Here is a 10,862-nt window from a genome sequence, read left to right on the forward strand (position 1 = left end):
GCGAGTATCCCAGTTATTTTTAACAAGCTTGATGGGGATAGCATATGCTTGTGTTGTGACAAAATCCGATGTCATTAAGTTTTAACGAGTCTGACAAAGGAAGAACTCGGCGTCTTTTCATGTTTAGAGAGTTTGAAAAGACAACAGAAAAGGAAACTCCAGGGATGTCCTTTTTTGTAAAGTTGTGTCTCTCGGGCCCGAAAAAGTATAAAATAATACCCGAAAGAACCGCTCGATCATTGTGATCGAGGAGTACTTTTCATAATTAGTGATTTCGACCTGAAGAAGTAAAAAAGCGATCAAAACCACGTCGTTTTGTAACCATTAATGAGTTTGAAACGACAAAAACCTGGTAATCTTTTTATGTTTTAACGGTCGACAAAAAGAACTTAAAACGACCGCCCCTTATTAACATTTAACGAGTCAAGAGGAGCGACTCGAAAATCTTTTCCTCTTTAAATGGTCAGAAAAGAGCTGAAAGCAGACATCCATTTTTATTTTCTTTAACGAGTCAAAAAGGAAAAATACTCGGCAATCTTTTCATATTTTACGAGTCAGAAAAGAGCGTAAAGGTGACTCGTCCTGAAGGAACGAGTGGTATAAAGGGTAGCGACTGGTTCCGGTAATGGTGGAACTTGCTCGAAACATGTAAAGGTTAAGAGGCTGGCTAATAAAACCACTCATCGTTGCAGTTCCCCAGGAAAAGATAAACAACCAGGTGAAAGCATGAGATCGGCCAAAGAGATGGTGGCGATGGAATGAAACAACCAAGGCTCATCTAGCAGAATTTAGCAGATAAAAGGCAATCACAGGATGTAAATCAGGTATGGGTTCATTTTTACACAAGCTTGAACCATGGAGAACTTTGCTTGTTAAATTTTTTGCATGCCCCCAGCATGATAATGCAAAATCGAGGTACATGCCCCCCAAGCTTCATGGCATTCACGGAGTGGATGGAATGAAGGTTTACTTGGAAAGACTCGATTTTGAAGGAGGATGCACCCCCCCCGGGCCTTAGTCACGCGCCCGGGTCAGCTGCCGTCATCAGAATGACGGAGTGGATGTTGGGGCATTTCCTGTAGAAATAAGACCATTTAGGAATGGTAGATGACTATATGTGAAGTGTGAACCGGGGAATGAAAGTTGGTCTACGACTTTGATCGTCCTTCCTTCATGCGGAAAACACATCACTCTGAAGAGTGAGGACACAACTGCACATATGCGATAAATATAGTCTCGTCCAAGGAGTAAATTGTAATCTAACGGACCTTGGACTACCATGACACCCATTTGAACAGTCTTCCCTTCTAATGTGATAGGTACATTGGGAAGAATTCCTAAAGGGCGAGTTGTTTCTCGATGGAAACCTGTAAGGTTTCTTATCTCAGGCAGAAGCAGTGGGGAACCAAGTGCTTCCCAAGCTGTTGAAGAAAGGATACTCACAGGAGATCCCTCATCAATAATTGTACCAGCCATAACCATACGGTAGACTTGGACTATAATTCGAAATGGTATGGAGGCGGGTAACCGAGGATTGACTAGTTGATCCCAATTGAAGGAAACAACTAGGTTGCTTGGAGGTGGGACTGGATAGACAACCGGATATGATTTTGATGGACTTTCTTCCTGGTGCGAAGGAATGAGAGGGATGCTCACTTGATCATTAGAGTCTATGTTGATAAATAGAATTCGGACAGTGGGATCTTCATTCTTTGCAGTGATAACATCATCTGAGGAGGTAACTTCGGAAGGCAAAACCGGGTCACTTGTAAGCTGGACCTTTTGACTTTTGTCTGGTTTGGATTCAGATGTAAGATCATCTAAGGATGGAACTTCTGTAGGCAAAACCCGGTCACTTGTAAGCTGGACCTTTTGAAAGACCGGGTCAACTGTAATCTGGAACTTTGGACTTTCGTTTGGTTTGGACTCAGGTGGTCCATCTTTGATGATAGAGTGTTGCTTAGATGATGAATGTAAATCAACATTGGTTCTGACCAGGGACTGATCTGGAATAGGCGGAGCATAGGTAGGTTCAGGAAGAGAGGGCTGGACCAAAGAGGAATCATGTTTGATCACTTGGTTAGTGGAGGGATGATCTGCAGTTGCGAAAAGACGCTGATATCCAGCGGGTAGCTGGGGTAAGGGAGCTGACAGACTTTCCAAAAGACGGGAGGCTTCATCCATAAGTGGACAAAGGTGAACGAGATGATTACCTTCACAAAGTCGACAAGGGAAGCAAACCTTCCCTTTTCTCTTACCAACTAGTAAGGTATCGTTAATCTGCGACGACAAGGGGTGAGTCGGGTCACGGGACCATATATCTAGGATCTTGGGAATACCAGGACAATCTGAAAGAAAATGGTCCTCCTTGCATAATCGACAAGGAGACTTAGCCTTCCGCGGAGGAGCAGAAGGTGGTTCCACTTCAGACATTTTCATGGTAGATGCGACCTTTCCCTTAGGAGACTTCTTCTTTTTGGTCTTCTTCTTCTTCTTCTTAGCCACCTGGTTACTGAAATCCAAGGTTTCACCAGGCGAAGTAGAAGATGAGGACACAGCAATAGGCGAAGAAGGGAAGGGGTCCACCTTAGAATCAACATGGTGTTGTTCGGGTGGAGGAGGTGGTGGCGGAACAGGAGTTATCACACTCGAGACCACCGAGTTTGAAAACAACCATACGGGTAAACCAATGGTCAACCCAGGCAAAGACAATGTTGCGATATACTGAACATCGACATTTCCAACAGAAGGAAATGGACGAGGGTTCTCATCAGGAGGAACACCTTGGCCGGTGGGTGCCGGGAAGGCTACCATTGAACGAGAAATAATCCTACTCAAACTAACGCAAAATCTAATTCGGTAGATGTTATTGTGGCCAATAAATTTTAAGACACTGAACTTAACCTTTTCATTTTTTAAGAGTCGAGAAAAGGATAAAAGATGACTCTAGTCTCCTTCGAATATTTAATGAGCACGAAGTGACAAGACGCTCACAGGCACCTTTTCTTTTAGGGAGTCCGAAAAGGATCAAAAGTGACTACTCTGGAATTCTAGGTAGAGGGTGTGCCAAACGTTTCGCAAAACCACAGAATACTTTTTAGGGTATGGGTGGTCGATCTTCGTGAATGCTGTGTTCACTGCATTGCGAATTGTAGGGCGGCTGACACGGCTTCCTATGGATAAAGGCTTTATTCCTATAGGGGTCTCCCAATATATACGCGACGGTACATGGGAGCACAGTCCGTATTGGCACCTATCGTTTCACCGTGGAGGAATCACCCAACCACTCGACGATAAACTACCAGGTTTAAAGACGCCGGAACACGTCTCTAACCTAGACCTCTAGAGTATTTGCGTTATGTTCCAATGCGTTGTTATGTTCATTGAGTTTATTTTAAAGTTTATCTTCGATTATGTTTCATTTTTTTGGTCCTACCACTACAACAAAACCAGCGATTTGCGCCAGATTTTAGTGCATTTTTTTTGTAATTGTGATGAGCAACCTGGTGCTAAATCTGGCTCTATTGTACAATTTTTAAAGCGTCCTTTTTTGCACCTGATTTTGCATCCTTTTTCACGCTAGATTTTGCATCATGTTTTACACCAAACTATGCATCATTTTTTGCATCAAATTTTGAACCAAGATTTATATCTTATTTTATGACAGGTTTTTCTTCTAGTTTTGTGTCATTTTTTGCATCTATTTTTCATTCTCTTTTGCTTCCTATTTTGTGTCATTCTTTGCTTCCATTTTTGCACCATCATTTGCATCAAGTTTACACTGTATTTTGAATCCAATTTAACGTCTTTTTATGCATCCATTTTGTGTCAGTTTTTGCATCTAGTCTTACGCCAAGTTTTGTATCTAGTCTTACACTACTTTTTGCTTCTATTTTTGCACCAGCTTTGGTGCCTATCTTTGCAGCATGTTTTGAATTTGATTTAGCACCAAATTTTGCATCCATTTTTGTGCCCATTTTTGCATCTTTTTTTGGACCATTTTTTACATCCACATTTACGTTTGATTTGTCTCCATTTTTCCGATCTCATTTTGCACCATATTTTGCGTCATTTGTTTCATCCAATTTTGCATCATTTTTAACACCATCTCTTGCATCTAATGTTACATCATTTTGAGCATCCAAATTTGCATTTATATTTGCATCTTATGTTGAGTCATGTGTTGTGTCCACCTTTGCATCTTATTTTGTGTCTAATGGTACATTCAATTTAGAGCCATTTTTTACGTTTACTTTTGTATTTGTTTTTGCACCAAGTTTTGCATCCAATTTTAAGCTATTCTATGCCCCTTTTTGCACCATTTTTTTGTGTCTACTTGTGTCGAATGTTGCACCATTATTTACACCGACTTTTTCATCCAATTTTGCATTTTTTTGGTGTCTAGTTTTACATCGTTTTCACCATCCAAATTTGCATCTTTTTTTGCCTCATTTTGTGTCCACATTTGCATATAATTTTGTATCTGAGTTCGAGCCTAAATTTGCATGTGATTAGGAATCATTTTTTACATCCAATATGGCATCCTTGGTTTCACCTTTTTTCAGCCCCATTTTGCATCTTGTTTTATGTCTTTTCTTACATCTTTTTTTTTTCCTTTTTTGCACCCAAGTTTGCATCCCAAATTTACACCATTATTTGCATCATCATTTGGCATATTAATTTGTAACGTTTTTTGCTTCTTTTTAACTCTCAACTTTGCATCTTATTTTACATCTAGTTGTTGTCTTTTTTTGCATCTAATTTGGTGCCCATTTATGTGTCCTTGTTTTTGCCCAATTTGATATCCTTTTGTATGCCATGTGTTTGTTCCCTTCTTTGTGTCAACTATTGCACAATTTTTCACTTCTAATTTAAAACACTTTGTATGTCAATCTTTTGCATTTTTGTATTAATTCCAAGTTTAACATCCAATTTTACTTTCAATTTTGCATCCATGGTTACATCCGCATTTGACTTCTTATATAGAGTATATTTTTCTTTACATATATGACCCCCTTTATAGATTCATAGTGAAATATATGATAGTTTCTAAATATCATTAAAGCAGATATCACAATTCAAAATCATTTGTAAAGAAATTTAAGAGAAATTGACAACATCCATCCAAAAAAATAACAATGTGTCATTAACAATTTTCAAAACATGTATAAAATAACAACATAATACTAATAAAATAAGTATTATTTTTAATCAAAACAAGTAAAATTCAAATATGATTAACAAATCAAAATATTTCATGAATATCGTTATTCTACGATAAATTAACAACATACATAAATCAAACTCATCGTATGATTACAAAATCAAAATGTCTCATTGATATAGGGTAAATTCACAACACCAATCTAAACATAGCAATGTCATTCTACACAATAATTTCTTCATAAAAAATAATGCATGTGCATGCATAGCTACCACCACCAAGATCATCCTCGTGATCATATTGACCATCCTCATTACTCTGATCCACATCATCACCAACACCGCAACTATCATCATCATCTCCTCCTTCACCACCATCATCCTCATCCTCATCCTCATCATCTCCTGATATATGTTGAACATAATTTGGATCATCGTCTTAGCAATCATTACCTATAGCATTCTGACAAAAAAAATCAATATTACATGTTAGTATTAATTACATAACGCAACGCATGTTTTTGTTATACAATGTTAACCATAAAATGAGGTAAGATATAATATCTAATAGTACTAAAAAATAAAATGAAAATATAGTTTAAAAGTATATTGGAAATCCAACTAAGATTACATACCATAGAGTCCATCCAAACAACAAATTCAACCCATCTCTTTTGCTGCAGCACCTCCTTTTCCAAATGATTTGGAGGTCTTCCATATTTTAGTTCCTATCAATCAGTAAATAGGGAGAAATTAGATAACAATGATTTTCTTCTAGTACAAAATTTATTAAAAAAATATCACATGTTTAATATACTTACAAAGGTTGTTATAAGTGCTTTTAAACCTTTCTAGCCACTACGATAAGTGACTTTTGTCTTGGTTAACCTCGCCTTGGATGCCTTGTCCTTAAACATAAACCAATTCAATTTATTTTCACACAAATACATGTCTAAGATACTTATAAGTATTAATACATTCTAAATAATGTTTAATGAAAAATTCAATACCTGAATGCTCTCATTGCCGGCTTTTCTTTGTGCATCCAACTTCTCATATGATTTTACAAGTTCTTTCCATACTTTAAAAGGTATGTCAATAGGTCTTTGTTTCAGTCTTTGATCTTGAGGCATTTTTTTAATTTTTCTTGTTTGGTTAAAAATGTTGGTTAAAAAAAACCGAACAAGTAATTCACATCAATGGCATGGGGACTCTATGGATATGTGTAAAAAAATGGCTATAAAGAAAACATCCAAAAAACATATGAGCTCTCCCTTTGATGGTCACTTGGGGCATATGGCTGGAAAGGAACAACTCCATTTTCGAAAATGAAGGACAATCCTTTCTCAAAGTCCTTCCTAATATTTGCTCCAAATGTCTTAAAATGAAAAACAAAATTCAAACGTCATCCTTAAACATCTCCCTTAAATATAACGTTGGACCATAAATTCTTTACTTTTATTGTTATCGGCTCTGGAATGATTTTTCTATATGCAATTATATAATGAAATATGTGTGCACTAATGAAAAAACATCGAGTTTCATTTTTCATAATCACAAACAATGAAAAAAGAATCACACGTAACTAGCATCATTTTGGAAATTTTATATTTATGAAAAATCTTTAACATGTTTTCCTCCCATATCTCATAAAAAGGTGTGAAATTTTTTATATACTCTCCAATAAGAACTACAACAAAACCAGCGATTTGGAGGTTTTACACTAAGTTTTTCAACATCGAGCTTACTAGGGCTTGCACCACCTGGGTTATTAGTAAGAATCTCATGAGGTTTGCATAGCCATGATTATTAGAATCAAAATAGTAGGATTTGCACTAAAAAACAGTTCATAGAGCTTTTCTGCTGGGGAGAAAATCACAAGTTCAACTTCTGCAGTGCAGAGCACCGAGAGCTCGTAAGCTTTCTTCAGCAATCCACCTACGTTTGGAAAATGTAGCCTGCCTGCTGGCGATGTTCTCAATCCTCTTCCTCTGCATCTTTCCCCTCACTATTCTCGTATGTCCTCTTTCATTTTTCCCTCCAAACAAACCCTCTCAAATTGAGAAAGCAGAACAACTCACTCGATGAGAATCCGAATCCAATTATCGCTTCTAACAATAACCCAATACGATACCAGAAGTGATTACACAAAACCTCATTGACTCTTCATTTGTTTGGAAAAGAGCCAAGCATATACTTCTGACGAGGGTTTCCGTCTCAAGTCTGGCTCGCAGGACGTCGCTTAGTCAATTGTGAGAAAAATTTTCCACCTGCCTGTCACATACGGTTTGTCACACTATATATTAAAATAAGGTTGATCATACTAACAATAAGGTTGTATAGTTTAAAAGGAGGGCTCTCCTGACTGCATTTGGTTGGTTTATAGAAAAGATTGTTGGAATGTGTAATGTGAATGCTCTGCTAACTGTTTTTTAAGCATTTGGAAGTATTAAAACCCCCTAGGATAATTAATGTAAGACCTGTTAATTAATGTGTAAAGATGGCTATTGTCCTTGGGCTACCTTAGCTGTTCGTGTTTAGTGATCTATGGTATTATGACTCCTCAAGTCACTATTAAACCATGAGAACCATGCGCAGGCAGACTAGTGTGACATTGTGGATGAGAACCAAAACTAGACTCCTATAACCTCCTTTTTCATCCTTTAAATTGCAGAATTAACTGACTGTTCTAGTAATTGTTCTTGAGTACCTGAAGATGTGCATCGTAAATAATAAGAATAATACCCTGTAACATATGAATAGTCCATCCTGTGCATGTAGGATATGCACATTAGGTCCAATAAAATCACTAACCAGAATACCAGGTGTTATTAAAGCCTCTACAGGTTGATATATATGAATGTTACAGTGTGCAGGAGTATGATTCAATTCCATACGAAAATACAAAACATATGATAGGATTTCCTTATACCTCATAGGCAAACAACCATTGTCCCTTCTATAGATGAGCAGAATAAGTGCTTGGTTCTCTACACTAAATAAAGACAAAGTATAGTAATTATTGCTGACAAAATAGGATTTAAATCGCGGTTCAATTGCTTGACATTCAGCTGGTCACAGAATTGTAGAGTGCATAATCATAAGTGATGTTGCGAGCCTCATTGCTCAAAGTCTAAGGGTCTTGCGAGCCATAATCACAGCCATGTATGGCATATCTTGTGATTATGGCATTTTATGAGGTCAATTCTTGTGAAGACATTTCAGTTTATAATAAATTTTGAACCTCAACAGAGTTTTGGCAAGACCCGGCTGAGCTAGGACATCAACAACACAAATGATATGAATGACATAATCTAGCCTCAAGAGGGAGCCTCTTTTGTTTCATCACTCTAACAATCTATGAAGTGGTGGAAAGCATAACAACTTCCCCTTGAATATGACACCTAAACTGAGTACAAATCCTAAATGATGCAGCCCTTGGTGCATGTCTCTCAAAGTATCGATATTTCAAATGTTGAAAGCTCTTGTGCCCATTTGATATGCATTCGATTGCAGTTCCCCTGAAGAAAGAATCTTATAAAGGTGAGGCCATGGCCAATATGTTAGCCATATCCATTGGAGTTGCCATTGCTTGACAACTTTAGTGTGATCAGTCCCACCATGATTCACATGGGCTTCTACTCAACACTGGCTGTTGCTATTGTAAGAGTCTTCAAGCTCGTTGAACCCATAGTATTGATAAGTGTATTCTTTGGGTCTCTGGTTTTCAAATTCTGCCTATGTTTTCCTCTCAGTATCATTATTTCAAATGCTGAAAGCTCTAATTCCCATTGTTGTGTATTTGATTGTGGTTTCCCTGAAGAAAGAAGCTTATAAAGGTGAGCACGAGGCCAATATGTTGGCCATATCCATTGGAGTTACTATTTCAGCTTATGGGGAGGCCAAGATGAATGCATGGGAGGTGATTCTCCAGTTAAGTGCAGTTGCATGTGAGACTACCCAATTGAATCTCATACAAATTCCACGAACATCAAAAGGGATTAAGTTGAATCCCATCACATCTTTGTTGCTCCTTGTTGCCTTGTTTTTCTCAGCACCCCCTGGGCCTTAGTAGAATACCCATTTCTGATAATCAGGGTCTCTTCCTTTGATTTGGATTACATGACATTTTTGCTTGTGCCTTGGCTCTTAATCTTGCAGTATTTCTTCTGATAGGAATGACTTCAGCCTTGACTATGAATGTTGCTGGTCTTGTCAAGGACTGGCTGCTCATAACATAATCTTTGTCTGTAATAAATGAAAAGGTTACAGTCATAAACTTGAGTGGGTGTGGACTGGCTTTTCTGGCTGTCTGTTACTATAATCATTTGAAACTTCAAGCTCTCAAGTCCAATGACAACCAACCAAAGTACCTCAGCAGTGCAGCTGATGCCAATGATGAAGGAGAATGTTTGATAATGACGAGTGGGAGATTCTCAATCAGAGATTCAGAACCAGTAGAGAAAAATCAAACTCAAGCTTCAGGATTAGGTATTTAGATCATTAATATTGTCTTGTGCTAGAGATTACTGTTCTTGGATTGGCTCCTCTATGCCCAGATCTATTTGCAGGGAACATGCCAATCATTCACAGTGAAGAAGATAATGACAAGATTAGTGTATAATGATGGACATGATGGTGCCATGGTGCCAACCTAAATCTCAAGTAAGGAGACATCTGTTCATCAATTTGTCAAGAAGCATGGCCTACAATTCAATTGCTCTAAGCCTATCACTTCTTCCACCTGTCAAATAAATTGTTTCCTGTTTGTTTAGTTTGACAAAAGCAACATTGAAGAAGAACGTATTTTCACTTGCACTAGGATTTGTAATTTTGTATATAATTGGACTTAAGAAAAGGATTGTTAAACATGTAAATCATAGATTGTGGAAGAGCTCTTTATGTCCAACCTTTATACCATGCAACCACAACCACTAGACATCTCATCTATCAAATCATAGACTAGGCAACTCATCAAAGGGAACAACAAAGTGAAGAAGAACCAACAACACATTTGATCAGCCACAAAAACAAATTTCCAAATATGAGAAGGTATCTATGATGCAGGAAACATGGCCCGCCCCTGCATACCAGCTGCGTTTTCATATCGAGTCACTGAAACACAACTAAAATTCTCTTGAAACACATTTCAATTCATATGAAATGTATTTTCACATGGGAAACGCATTTCAATTCATATGAAACATATTTCACATGAGAAACGAATTTCAATTCATATGAAACATATTTCACATGGGAAATGCATTTCAACATCTGTACAACGTGTTTCTAAATGAAATTTGTTTGATTTTGCCTTGATTTAAATGTTGGGAACAACATTTTTTTTGTTTTAATAACTAATTAGAGGATAATTATGAATTCATGAGACTTTTAGAAACTTCATACACTAGAAATATTTATTTAAGACTGGGTTTCACTCTCAATTTGCGTTAAAATGATGGCAATTAATGGTAATGTTAAAGTCTTAAAGTAAAACCTTTACTTAAATTTTTAACATTACCATTCATTGTCTTGAGATGTTTAAAAGCGGTTCCCATCTCCTCTAACTTCATATCGAGAAATTAGAACTTCATATCCCATTCAAAATTCAACAGAGTTAACATTTTTCGAGATTTCAGGATTGGCAATTAATCAAAAGCACCAAGTGCTTTATGTACCTCAATGTTAGTGATATTGCT

The 10,862-nt window shown here is 37.3% G+C and overlaps 1 long non-coding RNA gene across 1 annotated transcript; it reads right to left on the minus strand.

Moving 5' to 3' along the window:
• Positions 1-5,259: 5,259 nt before the first annotated feature.
• LOC149178060 (uncharacterized) lies at positions 5,260-6,764 on the minus strand. Its single transcript, XR_016258815.1, has 3 exons — positions 5,985-6,764; positions 5,799-5,891; positions 5,260-5,626 (listed from the first exon to the last, which is right to left on the minus strand). It is a non-coding gene; the product is annotated as an uncharacterized LOC149178060 (long non-coding RNA).
• Positions 6,765-10,862: the final 4,098 nt, after the last annotated feature.

Source organism: Pinus tabuliformis, chromosome 4_1, assembly GCF_031772625.1.
Source record: "Pinus tabuliformis cultivar Carrire ecotype Pingquan chromosome 4_1, CPIR1, whole genome shotgun sequence".
Classification (NCBI taxonomy): domain Eukaryota; kingdom Viridiplantae; phylum Streptophyta; class Pinopsida; order Pinales; family Pinaceae; genus Pinus; species Pinus tabuliformis.